At 40.1% G+C, this 8,412-nt stretch overlaps 1 non-coding gene across 1 annotated transcript; it reads left to right on the forward strand.

Annotated features, from left to right (window-relative positions):
* The first annotated feature begins 7,238 nt into the window (after window positions 1-7,238).
* Window positions 7,239-7,345, forward strand: LOC128133141 (small nucleolar RNA R71). Its single transcript, XR_008231319.1, has one exon. It is a non-coding gene; the product is annotated as a small nucleolar RNA R71 (small nucleolar RNA).
* Window positions 7,346-8,412: the final 1,067 nt, after the last annotated feature.

Genomic DNA, 8,412 nt, shown 5'->3' on the forward strand with positions numbered 1-8,412 from the left:
CTACACAAATAGAAAATGTCGAGGGTAGGAACTTTGTCATCATCCTTCCTCATATTTATGGTACTAGCGATGAGGCGGTCGATGAGACGATGGATCAGAGAACGAATATGGCCCTCATGAGCAGAAGAGGGAATATAGACCCGGTTTGCAATAGTATTCCACCAAGTAGAGGCAACAACTTCCTCGGGAAGATCCTTGTGGCATTGCTCTAAAAATGCTTCAAAATCCTCCGACATGATGACATTTTGGTCATAGAGACCAACCCTCCAGGCGAGTTCTGCTATGCTGCAATGGCACAGATCCCCTCCGAGGCAAAAAGTGATAATGTTTGTGTTATAATATTCACTACCACCTGATGTGCACAAAAGTACCCACTAATTTTAATATTTATAACCTAACAAACTTAACTAACTATGCACTTATAGGCAGTGTACCTAGTCAAATTACAGTATAGTTTGGGTAAGTCGGGTGTCGATCACAGGGAACGGTGTTCTAATTAATTTACTTACTATTAAATTAACCTAATTATTAACAAGTTTAAAAGGAGTTTTATCTGATTTTACAAGATCAGATGAACTTAAATCAAATTCAATAAGTAAAAACGCTCTCTTGTTTAGTTTCAATCCACTTCTTCCTTATGGCTAGCTAATGATTATGGATTATTAAGTTGGTTTTTAGTTGTATTAGTAATTTAGTTCTAACTTTACCAATAATTAACTAATTCATGTCAAACCATGTATGTTCACACATAATTAAACACAGAACTAATTATGAATGTAAATATACTATGTAAGATTTGTAATATAAACGCAATTATAGTCACAATACACGTTCTCTAGCACAACTGAGCTTATTTACTCTAATTACTAACTAAGATTGGTAAATCCTAGCTCTAACAATTTAATGTTCACTAAATCATTAGGAAAATAAGTTCACGCAGTTAATGGTCACTATGCTACACAGAACATGCAATCAAGCAATTAGAGAAACAAACAATAGCATGCTAGGTAATACAAATCAAACACAAGCAATTTTTTCCAACTAAACTTAATCCATAAACATTGAACTATTCATAAGTTTGAAGCTTCATCTAGCTAAACAAGAGTAGCTAGATTCAGCTGCTCATCATAGCAACTAATAAACCAACACAAATTGAATTAATAGAAAACATGTTCTTATTTAACTAAAATATAAACCTTTATTCTTTTTGGTGTTGAAAACCTTCTTCCAGAACCCTTCTTTCGCTCCAAATCGTCTCCTGGAACTCCTTCCTTCAGCCCATAAAAGTCCTCCTTTCGTAATAATCAGGAACACTTAAATAAACTCCAAAAACCCGCGCCACGTCGTGGCTATCTAGGCCACGTCGTGGGCTTCAAGTTATCTGTACCATGCAAGGAATCCTCCGAATCGTGATCTTTATCTTCTAGAACCCTCATGCCACGTCGTGGCCGACTTTGCCACGTCGTGAATTCAGTTTTTTTCGTGGATTTATTCTTTTCTTGTCTTTCAAGTCTCCCATGTTCCACATATTGTCACTTTTGGTCCCTCTCTTCGAAAATCCTTTTAATTGACTAAAAATAACAATTTAAAGTCATAAGTACCATTATTCTAAACATATTATCAACTTATTTATTAATATGGCAATATCAAAATACCCCACACTTAGGCTTTGCTTGCCCTCAAGCAAATTTAAACTTAACTCCTAATTACTAACACCACATAGAACAATCCGACTCTAGCTCAGCCATTATGCCAAGACCTCAACGTATGCATTTGTGTTTAAAATTTTCCTAAAGTACCCCCCCATACTTTAAATACTCACAATCTTTTGGAATTCTTCACTTCTTTGACATTTGATCTTTGATTTCTTTGAATTCACCACCTTATTTGATCTTTGGTATCTTCAACTCTTTGCATTTCTTGGAATTTTGATCTTTTGATCTTCACTTTATTTGCACCAAAATTCTTCAAACTTTTTCCGTAATTCTCTTTTTTTTTTTACATGTACCTCACTTTTTTCCACTCAAAACCTACATGCTTAAGCAGAGGCGCTCAACCTCAACCTTTATCGATTAATGATAATAATTTTCCTGGATACATTTTAGGTTTAGGCTGCTATACACATTGCATCCCTCAAACCAAGCGGGGTTATGTTTTTTTTCCATGATTTCACTAAAATAAGTGAGGCCACAAATGCACTATAACGTGTATTGGCTCAACTAAACATTTGAACTTTCACCGGATCATCCCACATAACACTAGCAATTATAATTCAAATTATTATTACTAGATTCAATTATTAAAAATTTCAATTTCCGAATTTTCAATTTTACTATCAAATTCTATGATTATCTAGCAATTTACTTTTTCTACCCCTACCCCACACTTATTTCATACAATGCCCTCATTGTATGCATAAAAATAAATCAAAATTAAAGAAAAGGGAGAAAAAGGAACAGACTCCCCTGGGATAGTGGTGTGAGCATCTCCAAAAGTGTGGAAAACGTGCGTCTTGAATATGGACCTCCAAAAATAGAAACTCGGTGTAGAACTGGGTGAATATGTAAATAAACCACAAACATGACTCGAAACTTCAATTCTCCAAAGTGGGTGCTAGTAAGTAGAAAAGTGTGAAAGGAAAAAAAAATGAGACATGTCGTGGCAGAGAGCACCACGTCGTGATATGAGATGAAAGCGCGAACAACAGGCTGCTTTATTCTTCAAAGTTCATGTGCGCCACGACGTGGCGTAAGGAGCCCACGTCGTGGAAACTGGACATCAGCAAAAATGCCTTATTTCTTCATGCACCCTAGAAGCTTGACCAATGTCTAAATGGTATAAGACGCTTCTATGTAAATATACTTCCCAACTGTAACCTATCTCCTACTAACATACCCCACACTTATCTTTAATTGTGTGTTCCAACTCACGACTCTAAGCTTCCTTGACTTGACTAGACAAACACGACTCTAGAGTTAACCTTATATGCTCCTTAGAATTCCAATGCTAATCTGAAAAATGGAACAACCCAAAAGAAATAAAAGAGTAACATCATAGTTCAAGAAAGTTTTACATTACAAACCAAATTCAAACATAAAACAAAACAAAATAAAAAGAAAAGGAAAGAAAAATCAATCATCATCTCGTTGGTCCTGCGCTCCACTTGGTTCTGCCCCGTCATTCTACTGACGCCAAAGCTCCTCCCATGTCGGAAAATAAGGATACTGTGGTGGCATAGAAGGTGGTCGGGTCACACCCAAATGCAAATAAATATCCTCAGTAAGTTGGGTATGATAAATGGCATGCCCCCGGAGATTATCCAAATAAGTTCCCACCCGACTCTGAAAAGGGTCGGTGGGCACTCCCTGTACATATTGTGAAGTAGCACGCTCTCTCTCGACCTCACCTCTAGCTCACACATTCTGACGCCACGGTCTGGCTGGTGGTTGCTGCCCTGGCTGCGCCTCCTCTTGCTCGTCATCTATCGGCGGTATAACTAAATGACCCCCAACTCCCAAGACTTGAATAGCCAAATCTGTGTTCGGGAATCGAGTAAGATTCCTCACAAAGTCATGGGTCAAAATACGATATGACCTAGCAAGGCGAGTAACCAAATGCCCCCCCGTAATCGGACTCTCGGGCCTAGAATTGGCCGCTTTCTTCCCCATGAACCTCGCCAACATATACGGTAAATCACAGCAAACTCCCGGGGTAATAAGAGTCCATAAATAAAACAAATTCCGAATGGGGACTTTATCACCATGATGCTTGTGATTTATTGAAAAAGTGATCAGGCGATGTAAAAATCGGAAAACAGGATTCCAAATTTGTGACTCACTCGAGTCACGAGTATTGTACTCATGGCTAGAAATGCCCCGCCAGAACTGAACATCCATAATACCAGGATTAAAATCCCGAACGCATCCAAGCAAGAACGGTATGAAAAACGGAGATTGAGTCTCCACTTCGGTATAAAGCCCCATACGCCAAGCGAATTCCCGAAGACTACACTCTCTATAAACACCACCCAAACGAAACACAAGTGCCCGGTTGTAATTAAAATCAATGGTGCGTTCCTCAAAGCATACGGTAGAGAAAAACACCACCGATAATTCCCGGTATACGGGTTCTTGAATGGCAAACAAATTCCTCCACCCGTGACAAGTGAAAGAAAATTGATCTCCTACATATGTTTTTGACCAATAGCGTTCCAACTCAGCAACCATTCCCACACCACCGAGCCATCCCCAATCGATAATTGGGGCTATCGCAAATTTCATATTGTACAGCCATCCCAGCCGATTCTCATAAGTAGTCAACAATGGTCGGGGAATGTTTTGAGGAAACTGATATAAGGGATGTATACTCGCCACATCAATTGGGTTTTTCTCCTGTGGAATAGCTCTTTGTGGTCCCATTTCTACATACAAAATCAAACCAAAGCAGCAAACATCCAAAATATTAAAACAGATTAAACTGTCTGCTAGAAGTCACGACGTGGCCAGGCTCGCCACGTCGTGGACCACAATCGCAAGCTGTGTGTGGATCGGTCAGTTTGTATGCGATTTCTACCAAAGTTAATGCTTGGGGTTTTTTCCTATGGACATTTAAGGGACATGCAACCTAGAATTAACAACTAGTTTCAACCAATTTTGTGCATCACATAAACCCTAACCATGAAAATTTAAAATTGTAAGATATAACTACAATTAATGGGTAGAACTCATACCAAGTAGAGTTATTTGACAAGAACTTGCAAAGAATTTGGAAGCAGATTAAGAAATTGGTTGTGGGGACCTTATTCCCGTTCGTGCGGCAGTAGCATATGGGAATGGGAATGTTGGTCAAAGGGTTTTAAGGAAATGATCCCCCCGTGACTTTTTAAAGGCCACGTCGTGGCTGGCTATTCCCACGTCGTGGACTTTACAACTGTCATCTGCTCCCCTGATTTCATTTTTACCACGACGTGGCTGTATCAGCCCACGACTTGGCAAATGCCTGATTGCAATTTTTTTTTAAATCATACATTTTAACTATCTACTTTGCATCTCATTTATTAATTAAAGTTCCCACAGCTAATTCTTTACTAAGTATCAGTTATTAGATGATGAGTTGATATCTTTCCTAATTAAAAAGAAAAAAATTTTAAAAGAAAAGAAAATGCAAACCAAGCTCGGGTTGCCTCCCAAGAGGCGCTTCTTTTTCTTGGAGTCTTGAGCTGGACTCCGTGCCTTCTACGTTGAATCTTCTGAAGAGTCCACCACTAAGATCTTTTGTTCCTTGAATCGCCTCTTGTAAGCTTGAACTCGCCTTTTATATGCCTTCTTTGAATTCTCCTTTTTAGCTTTTCCCTCTTCTTCAAGCTCGCGTTTTACGCCCTTAGTTTGTTCCTTGCACTCCATAGCATCCTCCTCCTCTTTCACCACTGGCTTTGTCACTCTTGAAGTGACCTCCTCTTCATCACTTGTCATCTCCTCATCCTCTTTGCTCACCCAAGAAGGCGGACTCTTGTAAGCTATGACTTCAATCAAATATGGAATAGATGCCCTCGGTTTTGTTCTTTTGACTTGATGAACTGCCTTGATCTCTTCTTCCATAAGCTTTTCCTGTTCTTCTAGTTCATTGTCTTCATTAATTGTGAACACCTCTTCTTGAACAATATCCTCTTGAAAGTCATCTTGTATTCCAAAAACTTCTTGTTCATCTCCAACCCTCAAAGTGAGCTTAGACTTGCAAATATCAACAAGAGCTCCAGCAGTGTTAAGCAATGGATGACCAAGGATTATTGGAACATCAGGATCTTCCTTCATATCCAAAACTACAAAGTCTATTTGAAAAACATATTTTCCAATTTTCACCAAAATATCCTCCACGATGCCCCAGGGTTGTGTCAGTGAACGATTCGCCATGTGAATCTTCATTTTTGTAGCCTTCATCTTCTGAATTTCTAATTTTTGATAAAATGAAAAAGGCATCAAATTAATGTTAGCCCCGAAATCGGCTAAAGCATTAACCTTCATTTTATTCCCAAACTGACACGGAAGAGTGAGGCGTCCAGGATCCCCCATCTTTTCTGGTGTCTCTCCCAACACGGCTTTTGAGGTTTGTTCACATAGAACTAACTTAGACTGCTTCTTTAATTGCCTGCGAGTGTCTATCAAATCTTGTAGTAATTTCTGATTCTCGGGAGTTTTGGATAAGGACTCGACAAAGGGAGTATTAATCGGGATCCCCTTCACATGCTTGAAAAACTCTATATGCTCCTTCTCTAGTAGACTAAGTGCAGCTCGGGGTGGAAATGGCAAATGTGGCTGATAAGCTTGAACGGGCTCAAAGACTTTTTGATCAGACATGCGCCACGTCGTGGCCAGAGCAGTGCTACGTCGTGGCGAAGCTGTTTCAGCAACTTTTTCACTTTCGATCTTTGACTTCTTGGGTTTTGGATCGGGCTGCTGTGGTTCTTCTTCTAATGCCTCCAGGAACTCAGAGATTGCTTCTTCTTCAGTATCGATGGCCATTACGTGAGATTGGGTCTTTACTTCGGGATTCTTTGGGGACAATTTTTCATGAACCAGAGTGGCTAGTTGACCAAATTGTACTTCAAGGTTGTGGATGGAGGCTTGCTGATTCTTTATTAAGGTTTGTTGTTCCATGATAGCAGAATCAGTGGCATCGTGTCTCTTTTCCGAAGCATCCATAAACTTCATCAAAGTGGTCTCTAGGTCGGGTTTCTTCTCGGCTGGTGGCTGCTCCTTTTGATAAAAGCCTCGACATTTCTACCTATACTTCTCTTCTTTTTTCTTCTTATACTCTTCATATGGCAGCCACTCCTTCGGTTTTTTCCAGTCCTCATCAAACTTATCCCCACTAGAGTAGCACACTTGAGCTTTTCTGTTCCCAAACTCATCTACATTGCAGTCCTTGGTCAAGTGTGGACTATTACATCTCTCGCAACCCACTCTTATGGCATGTATTGACTGGTCCATTTGTGTTATCCTTCGATCCATATTATTCAGCATGGCCATTACAACTGCTATTTCTTAGTTTGGGCCCCTCCACCACCTTTGATTCCATCTTGCCTAGGGTTGTGGTATTCGCGAGAGTGCTTCGCGAATTCTTCAATTAGCTCCTTGACCTCCCTTGGATTTTTCTTTGTCAAAGGTCCTTGAGAATCAAGGAGTTGTCTTTTCATAATGTTGACCCCATCATAAAAGATTGACATCTCTTGCTACACATTTAGATCATGCTGAGGGCAATTTCTGAGCAAGCCCTTGTACCGCTCCCATGCTTCGTATAACGACTCCCCCGGCTGTTGCTCAAAGTTGGCTATTGCCTTCTTGAGTTTGGCTATCTTAGATGGCGGGCAAAACTGGTCCAGGAATTGCTCACGCATTTGAGCCCAAGTGGTAATTGTACCCGGTGGAAGTGCTTTTAACCACTCCTTAGCAGCTCCTTTGAAAGTGATGGGAAGCATCCTAAGCAAGACAGTGTTTCTGTTGACATTTGGGACATTGAAGTAATCCGCAATGTCGTTGACTTCATCTAGATGCTTAAAAGCATCCTCATGATCTTTCCCGAAAAATGGGATGTCCTTCAGTGTAGTCAATATGTGCCCCTTCAACTCGAATGTGGCAGTGGCAGGTATTGCGGGTTGGACTAAACTGGGACCCACATCTTCTCGGATCTGCTTCTTGTAAGCTCCCATGGACATCTCTTCAATTGCTGCCATCTCGTTCCTTGGCTCGTTCTCGGGTTCGCTTGTGTGTTCTTCAAATTCCGGCTCGGTATTGCTTTCAGACTCGATTTGGACGGGCGTATGATCCAAATGCTCAAGATTGCTTTTGTGCCTCGACGATGAACTAGACTCTCCTGTCTTCTTTCCCGACTTCCTAGAAAAAGCTGACTTCAATTCTTGTAGGGGCGTCTTTTTCTTGTGAATTGCAGACTCGGGATCTTCAAGTGGTGGCACCAAGGGTGTGTTTGAGCTACTGGTCATGAACTCCTGCAACTTGATAAACTAAAAACGTAAAATTAAACTAAAATAAGAAAAACTAACTAACAACTAAAAATCTAGTTTTTTTTAGTAGTCCACGTCGTGGCAGGTATATCTACCCACGTCGTGGACTCTGTCACTGACAGAAAAAAATTTATTTTGCTAAAAAATTAACTTTTTGTGGTTTTTACTCCACAAGAAGGATCGATTAATTTAATGCAAATAAATAAGCTAAAAACTAAGCTGTTCCCCGGCAACGGCGCCAAAAACCTGATGTGCACAAAAGTACTCACTAATTTTAATATTTATAACCTAACAAACATAACTAACTATGCACTTATAGGCAGTGTACCTAGTCAGATTACAATATAGTTTGGGTAAGTCGGGTGTCGATCACAGGGAACGGTGTTCTAATTAAT

Source organism: Lactuca sativa, chromosome 3 (genome assembly GCF_002870075.4).
Source record: "Lactuca sativa cultivar Salinas chromosome 3, Lsat_Salinas_v11, whole genome shotgun sequence".
In the NCBI taxonomy this organism is placed as follows: Eukaryota; Viridiplantae; Streptophyta; class Magnoliopsida; order Asterales; family Asteraceae; genus Lactuca; species Lactuca sativa.